Raw genomic sequence first — 12632 nt, forward strand, 5'->3', positions numbered from 1 at the left:
CAGGGATCAAACTCAAGTTGGAGAAAGTGAGAACTCAAGTTCAGGAGTTTGACAGCTCAACCTGAAAGGATGGCAGACTACAACTCCCAGAGTACACCTCAAAGACTGAGCCCAATATCCAGTTGAAATCAACACAACGAAAGATCACGCTGTCAGTTCACTGCTGCTGAACTCAGATGGATGGCGATATCAGCTAGCGGCTCCTTACTTTAGCAGCCCACACACACACACATAATCCGCCAAACTACCTGCAGGAAGTGAATTAATTCGCCATGGAACATAGTGCTGTTTTTTTGTTTTACAGGCACCGAGAAGCTGTTGGAGGTGTGGTTCACTCGGGCGGATGAAACGAAAGGCTCAGGAGATCTCCTTCACATCTCCAGGTACAAGCAGTGAAGGGAAAGGGCAGCAGAAATCCATTTGGGGCTATCTACTTATACAGAAATGCACACACAGCACTTGGCTAAAGTACACAGCATAGCTGCTGTGAAATATTAAAACAGACTTGGTGCCTGATGATAACTACACGCCAACCCATTCGGGGGAGGGAGTATAAAAGGAGCAGGTTACAGGAGGTGACTCTGTTTTCAATCTGTAGCATAATGAATCCCACCCAATGCTCACTTCCAGGGAAACTATCAGGTAGCGCAATTTTAACACGGAAACAATTTTTAAAAATCCACAACAAACCGCCCAATATTCCTGATGAATTGTATTTGTAAAGAATCAACTAAACCCTCAAACTCAACTTCGGTCAGCTGTAACTCACCTTTAAAGAGTGTGAACTTTTGTTACTGAAAATTAAAGGTGGAAGAAGGAAGTGGCTCATTTCCTAAAACCAGGTCGATTTACAACAAAAAAACCCTCCAGTTAGTTTGATGTCAAACTTTTTGGTGCCTTATTTAATAATACGTTGAGATAATCTTGTATCCAACATACCTCACCCCCCCCCCCCCCCCCCCCCGCAACCCAAGAAAAACAAAAACATCAAATTCTGGCCTGAAAAAAGGCAGATGCTGGAGCTCTGCACCATTTTTTGTTGTTTATTCAGTACAGATTCCAGCATCTGCAGTGATTCGCTCCGACATCAAATTCTGGCCATTTCGAGGCCTCTGTTTGCTGTAGGTCTCTCAGTGTGCTGATGGGGGCTGGCAGGAGTGTGCTCAATCCCTTGGGAGAATTTTGTCCCAAACAATTCATCTGTAACATTGTTTAAAATGTCAGTTTCAGGAAATGCGTTTATTCTTCACATGGTTCGGGTCGGTGTTCAGCTGCTTGTGTTTTTTTTTCAATAACCCCACAGCCCTTTGCAATCTGGAGACTTTCAGCCCAGGAACGTTCAATCCTGGCTCAGTAAACGGAGTGGGGGACATGGCTGGAGTTATTTTCCTGTCCAACCACTGGCGTTTTTGGGGGAGTGGGGGAGTGGTGTCTTTGTGTAGCTGCCTGTGGTAAGTTTGCTTGTTGCTGTTCATTTTCAAGACACTTGAAGTATTTGGGGAAAGTGCAATCGCTGATGTTGTAAATATTTTTTGAAATGTGAAACAATATCAGAGTCTGCTCATTAAAGAGTTTCAAAATATTGTAAAGGATAGCAAAAGCCTTTTTGACTGCTTCAGAATTGAACTTATTACTATCTACTTTATTAAATTAAATATTCTTATGTCCAAATTTGGTTAAAGTAGGTGTTGTTGGTAGAACAGGGTTGCAGTAGTGCAGTTATTGAGTAATGTAGTACGCTCTTGTTACAAGCGTACTGACTATTAATATTAATATTGAGTCCCCGAGCAGGCTCATTAAAAATACAACACACATTGTCGGTGGACCATTTCCTGACAGTGCTTTTACGATCACTGTGCACAATTATAATTAGGAACAAAGCGCATTATCCCAGTCAAAGTTTCCAGAAACATTAGGCAGGCCTCTCATGTTTAAAGACAGACCGTTCAGGAGAGATGTTAGGAAGCATTTCTACACACAAAAGGTGGGAGAGTTTTGGAACTCTCTTCCACAAACAGCAGTTGATACGGATCAGTTGTTAATTTTAAATCTAAAATAAATAAGTTTTGGTTCAGCAAAGGTATTAAGGTATACAGGCCAAAGGCAGGTAAATGGAATTAAGTCGCAGATCAGCCTTTATCTCATTGAATGGTGGAACAGGCTGGAGGGGCTGAATGGCCTCCTCCTATTCCCATGTTGCTGTGTTACAGTAAAGATAATTATTGGACCGTATTACTGCAAGAGAACTTCTTCAAACTTTAATATTTTGTTTTGAGATTCTTCAGATTCCACCTTTTTTCTGTAAAAGCATGATTCATTTTAGGATGTGAATATCTATTGTTTAAAAACATCTGGATAGTAATCACTGCTTTGTTCTCATCAGTCTCCAATTCAGGAAGTAGCACGGTTCTGCTCCTGATCACAATCTGATGAGTGGAGCTGGGAAGGGTTGGTGTGTGAACATCGACCGGAACACCGCATACCTGTGCTCATGTCCCTCTCTCCTCCCAGTTGGAGAATACTCAACACTTAATTGGGATGAGCTTACAGATGAAGAATAGCCACTGACAGGATGCTCAGGACGGCCAGTGAAGAAAAGATAGAATGAAAAACCTTGGGTGCTGTGCGGGAATGAATTGCAAACCACATTTTTTATTGTCTAATTTTTTCTTAAACCACAAATTATTACACACTCAGGAAAACTGGGCAGATGACAATTTTAGTGTATTTGGAATTCATCTTAAAAAGAAATGTCCTCCTTGACTCCTGATCAGAGTGAAATTCATGAGTTGCTATTTTAAGAAATATTCACCATAAATGGGAAAATGAGAAGATAACCCACTGTTATCTTCGACAGATCATTCACACTGGCCAAGTGTTTGGCAGACCTGTGTCAAGGCTACCCTTGCATCAATGCCATCCTTTATGTTTGCTCAATTCCTATTACCTTTGGTTTGCAGAAAATTGATACCTTAACCTGAGGAACCTTTTAACTGCAAATATTTTTTAAAAAGTGAATATTTATCATTAATCATTGCTGCTTGACGATGTTATATGCTGTTTGATGTTAGCACACATAACATCACTTGATTAGTGTAGCTAAAATCATAACTTGTTCACTTGTTATACAGTGTATCAGGTTGAAAGCTGGTAAAAGCTGATGGCAAAAGGTAGCATTGCAATGAATCAGAAATCATAATTATCTCTTTCCACAGAATTTATTTTTGATGCACCAAATTTCAGCGTCGTTTTCGTGGGTGATTATATAGAACACTCTTATAACATGCTGTTACAGATAACAGAGCCTGACAGTATTAATCTAACAGTAAGGTCTTCCTGTTCTCAAAAAACAGTTACTGTGACTGGACAGGTAGTCACAATGAAGATGAAAGGAAAGCTTTCTTGTCAGTAACTGCTGCCATCTTTTGTGTAAAATAGATTTGAATGGAACAAGCTGCTGAAAAATGTGCATTGTTTGATTGTCAGTGTGACAAGAACAGACTGGCAAGATGCTTATGTGCTCAGGTAAGTGACAGCTTTGGGATATAATACTCTGCTGATTTGTGGACTGTTTTAAGGACCCCTGAAATCCATTGTTTGACAATTCTTATTCTTCATTATTGAAGACAAAAACTAGCTGGGTCTTGTGTTCCACACTTTTTTCAAAGAAAACTTGAGCAGCAGTTTTAAAAGTGTAGGACAGGCTTTAATTTTAACAAAGTTATTCCAACTTAATAACTTGTATGGATATTCCAAAGAATGCATCTTATTCAGGAGTCAAACATTTGTAAAGTCTTCATATAGGAATGTGGAGATCTTTTAAAAGTGACTTGCTGTACTCATTAATTTATAATAGGAAGACAGAAAGTTGTAATGATTTTCCAGAGCCAAATATTGAAGAATTATGCAACAGAATGAATTGCTCTGCCTTCCTACTGGCCTCCAGAGTCCATTGTAACTTCCTGTGATGATGAGAATTGAGTGATTAATGGTAAAAGATTGTAAACCTCACAAGAGGAATGGAGGATGTTGGGTTGGCTCCAGGCATTGTTTGTGCACTCAAGGCTGTTCTCTTATAGGGAAGGCACATTTCAACTATTTACAACCAAAAACTTGAATTCATTATTTATTTTAGAAACTTCAGCTGCATTTTGCAAATGTAGAAAAGTAAGGGTTCAATCTGTATTCTATGTATAAGCTCCCTGTGAATTAAATCTTTTGTATAATACCTTAAATTTGAGGCTGGTATATCAATGCTTGAAGCTCAAAAAACAAGAATAATGTTTTGTGATTGACATAATTAACCATGCATTAATTTAGCAAAACAAATTTCCTTCTCCTGCCTTCCTGTGAAAAGAAACCAAGGAATGTTATGTCTCAGTTTGTTCATTCGATGTAAACATCTCAAAGCAGCTCTGCTTTGAAAGCAGCTATTCTCTTACAAGATTAGATTCCCTCCAGTGTGGAAACAGGCGCTTCAGCTCAACAAATCCACACTGACCTCTGAACGGTAACCCACCCAGACCCATTGCACTACCCTAAGTTTACCCCTGACTAACGCACCTAATGCTATGGGTAAATTAGCATGGCCATTTCACCTAACCTGTACATCTTTAGATTACAGGAGGAAACCGGAGCACCCAGAGGAAACCCACGGAGACATGGGGAGAATATATAAACTCCACACAGACAGTCGCCAAAGGCAGGAATCGAACCCAGGTCCCTGGTGCTGTGAGGCAGCAGTGCTAAACACTGCGCCACCTTGCTGCCCACTTACATAGAATTTCACATTTTCATGATCTCCTAGAAGGAGGAAAAGGATTTCTAAATTGCTCACCTTACTCAAGACTTAGGAATTTTGTTTGTTTGTTCTTCCAAATTGTGATAATTTTTCCATCTTGTTATCTCATCAGTTGCCACTGCATCAGATGTTGTGTTTGAGAGGACTTGAGAGCAAAATCTTATATAATATTCCACTGCAGTGCTGAGGGAGTGTTGCACTGTCAGAGGTGCTGCCTGTTGGGTGAGGTATTAAACTAACACTCTTAACTTTCCCCTCTGAAGAATGTATAAGACTTCGTAGCACTGACTTGACAAACCACAGTGGAGTTATGCCCATTGCTTGGTCAAATATTTATCTCTTAATTGGTGTCAGAAATGTAGACCGTCTAGCCATTACCATATTGTTGTTTGTGGGAGCTTCCTATGCACAATGGGCTGCCATGTTTCTACATTACAAGAGTGACTACATTTCAAAATTGCTTCAAAAGCTTTTGGGATATCCATAATACCATAAGAAACAGCAGAAATGATTATGACTGAAATGTTTCTCCATGCCATCCTTCTGCCATCTCCCTGTAACCCCTGAACCCCTTGGTCATCAAGAACCTATCTATCTCTATCTTAAATACGTTCAATGACTTGGCCTCCACAGCCTTCAGAGCAATGAGTTCCATAGATTCTCTGGCTGAAGAAATTCCTCCTCATCTCAGTCCAAAGAGTCATCCCTTCACTCTGAGGCTGTGCCCTCAGGACTGATGCAGTGATCATTAAAAGCTCCTGTCATGTTAAAAGATTAAATTGGATTATCTCCTTGGACATGATTGTAATATCAAAGGGTTAAACTGCACTGTCTTCCTCCAGAAGCTGAGAATTCTGGAAGTGGGTAGGGATGACATTTAGGCAGGAAGGCGGATGACTCCCATTCCATTTATACAGTCATTTACTACTACTTTCTTACTATTTCAAATTAAATTCTCATTCAACCCTTTCCATTCAGAAATACCATTCCCCAGCCAATCAGGTTTGCTTGAGTGATCATCCCCGATGCTGAACCCTCTCATTCCTAGAATTTCTAGGGAATTAGCAGAGCCAGAACTCATTTGCAGAACTGCCCTGAAGCTAGGACAGCTCACACCTTTGTTGCCTTGGGGGATCATGGAGTCAGGAAATCGTCTGCAAAACGATTCTGCAGCATTAGGGCATTTACATTGACATTATCTCTGAGGATGACCTCATCCTGCTTTTGTATCTGAGGTAACGTGATTCTTGGGGGGAGGGTGGGGTGGAGGGGGCTGCAGTGAGTGGCCAGAGTACCTGTGAGCATTACCAACTGACCTGTATAAAGAGGATGGGTTTCCTTTGTTTGGGGCCTCACTTTGACTCGAGTTCGCATGTCTGTGAAGAGGGTCTAAGGGGGTCACCTTGCTTGTACAGGCTTTAATAAACTTTAACTGTTTGCAGAAGTTGGTGTGTGTAATTTACATCTCATGTGTGAAACCTTGGGAAAAGAACCTAACTCTCCAACATAAATGCAATGCATTCTTTCTTAAAAGCCTCATACATGTTCCCCCAAAATCTGTTTTCCAGGAAACGTAAATTATTCAATCGAATCTTTCTACGTAACCCTGGACCTCACTGAAATGTAGACCAAGAAAGCTACCAGGCGGGAAGATGGATGTCACTCAGAATCAATTTTAATATAATCTTAATCACCCATTTATATCTAAAAACTTGTTATGATAGCTGCAGCTATCAGAATAAACTCATCACAACATTTTATGTTTTCAAACTGTTGCTATCTTGATTCTTGATTGAGCTGAATATCAAATAAAAAAATTAATTGGCCGATGAAGTAGAATCTAGATAAATGTGAGGTGCTACATTTTGGAAAGGCAAATTAGGGCAGCGCTTATACACTAAATGGGAAGGGTCGAGAGTGTGGTGCTGGAAGAGCATAGCAGGTCAGGCAGAATCTGAGGAGCAGGACAATCGATGTATCGGGCATAAGCCCTGCATCAGGCGTTGTTATGCCTGAAACATTGATTCTCCTGCTCCTCGGATGCTGTCTGACCTGCTGTGCTTTTCCAGCACCACATTTTCAACTCTGATCTCCAGTATCTGCAGTCCTCGTTTTCTCCTACTTAATTAGATTAGATTACCTACAGTGTGGAAACAGGCCCTTTGGCCCAACAAGTCCACACCGACCCGCCGAAGCGCAACCCACCCAGACCCCTACCCTTTCACTTAACACTATGGATTTAGCATGGCCAATTCACCTGACCTGCACATCTTTGGACTGTGGGAGGAAACTGGAGCACCCGGAGAAAAGCCACGCAGACACGGGGAGAACGTGCAAACTCCACACAGTCAGTCGCCTGAGTCGGGAATCGAACCCAGATCCCAGGTGTTGTGAGGCAGCAGTGCTAACCACTGTGCCACCGTGCTGCCCTATAGTAAGACAGTAAGGTCCTGGAGAGTGTTGCTGAACAATGAGACCTTGGAGTGCAGATTCATAGTTCCTTGAAAGTGAAACCACAGGTAGACAGGATGGTGAAGAATGCATTTGGTATACTTGCCTTTATTGGTCAGTGCATTGAGTATTGGAGTTGGGAGGTCATGCTGCAGCTGTGCAGGACATTGGTTAGACCACTTTGGAATACTGTGTTCAGTTCCGGTCTCCCTGCTATAGAAAATATGTTAAACTTGAAAAGGGTCAGAAAAGATTTACAAGGATGTTATCAGGGTTGGAAGGTTTGAGCTATAGGGTGATGTTGAACAGGCTGGGGCTGTTTTCTCTGGAGCATCAGTGGCTGAGGGGTAACCTTATAGAGGTTTAGAAAATCATAGGGGCATGGATATGATAAATAGACAAGGTCTTTTCCCTGAGATGAGAGAATCCTCAACTATAGGGCATAGGTTTAAGGTGAAAGAGGAAAGATTTAAAAGGGACCTAAGGGGCAACTTTTTCAGGCAGAGGATGGTGTGTGTATGGAATGAGCTGCCAGAGCAATTGGTGGAAATTGGTATAATTACAACATTTCAAAGACATCTGGATGGATATATGAATATAAATGGTTTTGAGGGCCAAGTGCTGGCAAATGGGACTAGATTAAATTAGGATATCAGTTTGGCATGGACAAGTTGGACTGAAGGGTCTGTTTCTGTGCGGTATATCTCTCTGACTCTATTTTTTGTACTTTTGATATGATGAGGGAGTCCCTGCCAAGTCTGACATTTGTTGTCCTTCCGCAATTGCACTTGAACAAAATGGCTCCACTCAGCCTTAAGGAGAAATAATAAGAAACAAATACATGATTCTCCCTCATCTCTTCAAATATACACGCAAATCAGCCATAATATGTTAAAATTAATTCTCCATTTTTTTCCCTGCCCATCTCCTTGCAGTGCAAGGCCAGAGTTATGCTTAATTTTCCTGTTCCATTGCGTTTTTGGATTTCTCTAATTTAGAACACAATAATGGATTCTGAAACTGCACAAGTGTCAATTTGTGTCTCACTCTAATAGATTATCAGTCCCAAAATTGTTCTAATTAATGCTCCCTAATACAATGGTAGAGAGGTACACTGGGGCATACAACCAGGGATTCTGCCTCCAGCTGTGAATACTATTTTACTGCATATTATTTTGTTTAGGCTTTAAAGACATATTCCAGAATTGGATGGAGAAAACATTCTCCCACATACAGCTTTCCAATTGGAATTCAGCTCTTGGGGGAAAAAAAATCTCTCGAAACAGCTGGCATCTCATTTAATCACAACCGAGGCAGTCTTGAAAGTAATCTAAAGACCCAGTGGTTTTAATTTTAACAATCTATTGCTCATTGTCCCCTCTCCTCCACCCTACCACACAATATTGCTGTCATAGCCCCCCTCCTCCAAAGTGCATCACTTAACACTCTCTGCCTCCGCACTCCCTTCCTGCTGAATGTCCACTTCCTGGCTGGGAGGGGACACACTGATCATCTATCCCAGCTCCCAGACTGCCTGTGAGTAATGCCATGGGAGATTGTTTAATTAACAATTAAAATGAATTAGGTAAGTGAGAAAAAGATGGATTTAATGGTGCATCTTGTGCTTTAGTTCCAGTGTACCTAAAGGGACTGTGGGCACTAATTAGGTTTTTGTTGTGCGATACAACAAACATTTTCTTCAACTAATAAATATAGTTGCAGCAATTATACCGTGATGTGGTGTCAGCCCATGAAAAATTTATCGAAATTGCAGTTGCTTGCAGCAAAGTTTTAGATCCAAACACTGGGGAACAAATTGCAAACTCATTGGAGTTTGAATCATGGATTTGGTGCCATTAGCCACTTTAACTAATTTCTCAGAAAGGTATTCATTTTTACAACTAATGAACCTTTATAAGGATTAATGAGAATAGAATAGACAAAAGGCATCTGCTGTGTGAAATTAAAAGCTAATCATTTGAACAAAAGAAGCATGCCATGAAAGCCTTTCATCTTACATTCATCAGGACAGATGCAAGAGTGCCAAATTTCAAAGGGAACAACAATTTTTATTCCATGAGGGACAGGGAACTGTTTGGCTGGTTGTGGATTCTGATTTGTTAACCCCAAGCTTCAATTTAAATTTATAAAAGGCGAGTCCATTCTTATCAGCCCAATTTACTGACCAATCTCAAGTGTGCCAGAAATTACACTCATGAGCAATTTAAGGTTATCAGTTTGGTTTGCAAAGTGGCTCGCTTACACCTGCTGGAAGCTATGTGTACTCATACACATAGAAACACAGGAATACTGTTGTCTTTCTGAGGAGTTAGTTAAAGTGGCCCCATAGCACATCTCAACCAATCAGCCAACATGAATCCATAAAAAGAATGGTGACATTTGTCCACCTAGTCTATCCTTCCAACCACATCAGATCCCTATGCTCCCCATTGACTCCATTCTCTAACTTCATCCCCTCCCTCAAAACCATGTCATCAGTAATTGTGGAACTCATAGTTTAAGCTCTTTCAAATGGGATATTGTCCATTCCTTAAAAAATATACTTTGCTGTAATTTACTGCTGAATTTTACCATCCTGTCTAATAAACTATTGCACAATCCTATCATTTGAAACTGTTTTCTTTCCTGTTTTCCTCTGACATTTTAACTTGCACATTCAAATTGTTTCTTTGCTTTTTGCACCACCTTTGAGCATTGAACACACAGTTTTAACAACCTAGTCATCATTACTGCCAGATCTCTCTGCTGTTACCTCAAGCACTTTGCCACCTAATCGATATCCTCAGTTCTTCTATGGAATTTCAGTATTTTCTACAGTCTATTCATTTGCCATCTCTCTGATCATTGCCTTTGGGACATGAGAGTGATTAGCATCAATTCGATCTTCTCCAGAAAGCTAGAAATCTTTGAGAAATTCTTTACTTCTTTTCATTTGTGAAGATTCTGGAAGTGAATCCTGGAACTATGCCTGGTGTTAAATAATTTGTCTAATCTGATCAGTTAAGGCCAAAAGGCCATTTTTAATATTTTGGTTAAAGGCTTGGCAATGCCAGGGTGAAAACATCTCGGGTTCACATCCATTGGGAATAGCATTCTCTGCTCAACATTGAAGAAAAGGAAATGCCTCCATTAATTCACAGAGGGAGGCCATTCGGCCCATTGATTCTGCACCATGTCTTCAAATTAGGATCTTTAACTCCATGCCATACCTTTGCAGACCAAATCTATCCAAATATCTATTCAGTGCCCCTCTTGAATGCCTCAATTGAACCTGCCTTCACCACATTTCCAGGCCTAACTACCTACTATGTGAAAAAAGATTGTTTTCTCACATTATCTTTATTTGCACATCACTTTAAATCTGTGCCTCCTTGATCTTTTGTCTCGGAAACAGCTTCTCCCTACCTACTCTGTCTAGCCTGCTCATGATTTTGAAAATCTCAAGACAGTCTCCTTTCAACCGTCTGTACAAACATAGCAGTCCCCACCCCCCCAACTCCTCACCATAACTGAAGATCCTCATCCCCGGAACCATTTTTGTAAATTGCATCTGCACTCTGTCCAACAGAGGTCTAGCAAACATCTCATACTTATTGAGGTAAATCTTCATGACTGTAGGTTATCCAAAATACTTCATAGCCAATGAGAGAGTGTGGAATGCTCTGCCCCAAAGGGCAGTGGAGGTCCAGTCTCTGGATTCATTTAAGAAAGAGTTGGATAGAGCTCTGAAGGACAATGGATTCAAGGGTTATGGAGTTAAGGCAGGAATAGGATACTGATTAAGGATGATCAGCCATGATCATATTGAATGGTGGTGCAGGCTCGAAGGGCAGAATGGCCTACTCCTGCACCTATTGTCTATTGACTGCTTTTATACAAATGTGTAATCAGTGTTAAAATATGCAGTGAACGAGTTGCTTTCAGTAATTCTTGCATTTCTATAGCCCCATTCCTGCCCTTAGAACATGCTTCACAGCCAGTGAAGTACATCTGAAGTGTAATCACTTTTGGATGTAGGTTTGCTCACTGAGCTGGAAGGTTAATTTCCAGACATTTCGTCACCCTACTAGGTAACATCTTCAGTGAGTCTCTAGGCTGCTGCTGATTCCAGCTGTCTATTTATATGTTTGGGTTTCTTTGGGTTGATGATGTCAGGAAATGTAGGGTGACAAAACATCTGGAAATGAAACTTCCAGCTCAATGAGCAAGCCTACATCTAGAACCTCAATCTAAGCTACAAGTCTTCTCAAAAACCCTGTAATCACTTTTGTAATATAGAACTTGTGGCTGGTCATTTGCACAATGCAACATCCCAACAACAGAAATCTGATGCAATGTGGTGCTGATCAGCTAATCAGTTTGTGATGTTGATAAGGCCATAGATATTAGTCCGCGCGCTGATGAGAACTCTCCTACTCTTTGAAATATTGTTGTAGGGTAGTTTACAGCCACTTCAGATGACAGAGGACACTTGGTTAACTTCTCATCCAAAAGCTGGAATCATTGCCAATGCAGCTGTGATTCTGTAGTCAAGTCTGAGAATGGGATTTGAACATGATATGTTTTGATACAGAGACATGAGTGCAAATAACCGAGTCTAAAACTTACACCTAGTTTAATAACTTAAGAAACTTATTCATTCCAAAAACACCATGGAGCTAAATGACTGGTGGAAGATCTGTTTTAATATGGCATATTGTTTTCTGGATGGCCAAGACACATGGGAAATTTTTTTAAAGGTTTCTGAAATAACTTCCCAGAGGCCAGTGTCCCATCACCAAATCTCCCATTATTTACATGTGGAGAGTCCTTGACACTGATCCAGCTCCCTCAACGCCAGCTTTCAGAGCGAACAGAACCTCTGACACTTGTGTTTTTCTCTGTCAGCTTAGGCTCACTTGACTGGGGCTGTTAATCTGGTCCAATCAGGGAACTCAGATTCTAAGAGAACTGAAAGAATCGTGGAAGCTGCAAATCAGAAACAAAAACAGAAAATGTGGGAAAAGTTCAGCTGGTCTGGGAGCATCTGTGCTGCCAGACCTACTGAGCTTCTCCAGCAATTTCTGTCTTTGTTTCACTCTCTATGAGGTCTACCTGACGAACCTTGTTACAATCACAACAATTCTATAACAGTTTTCAGTGAAGAAAGATAGTATTTCAGTTGAACGGGTGAGATGGACCAACACAAGGTCATTGTACATATTGGAACTTCACCTGGACCAGAGGCATACCAATATCCTGGGGGGGACATCTGCTAATGCTCTTCGGGTGGGTTGAAACTAATTCAGCAGGGGGATGGGAACCCAAATTGTAGTTAGAATGTACAGGAGGTTGAGAGTAGTGAGGTCCAAAATAGGCA

General features: G+C 40.9%; 1 pseudogene; it reads left to right on the forward strand.

Annotated features, from left to right (window-relative positions):
• The first annotated feature begins 261 nt into the window (after positions 1–261).
• LOC132830049 (S-adenosylmethionine decarboxylase proenzyme-like) overlaps positions 262–12632 on the forward strand; it is a 65658-nt pseudogene continuing 53287 nt past the window's right edge.

This window comes from Hemiscyllium ocellatum, chromosome 30 (assembly GCF_020745735.1).
Source record: "Hemiscyllium ocellatum isolate sHemOce1 chromosome 30, sHemOce1.pat.X.cur, whole genome shotgun sequence".
NCBI classification, from domain to species: Eukaryota; Metazoa; Chordata; class Chondrichthyes; order Orectolobiformes; family Hemiscylliidae; genus Hemiscyllium; species Hemiscyllium ocellatum.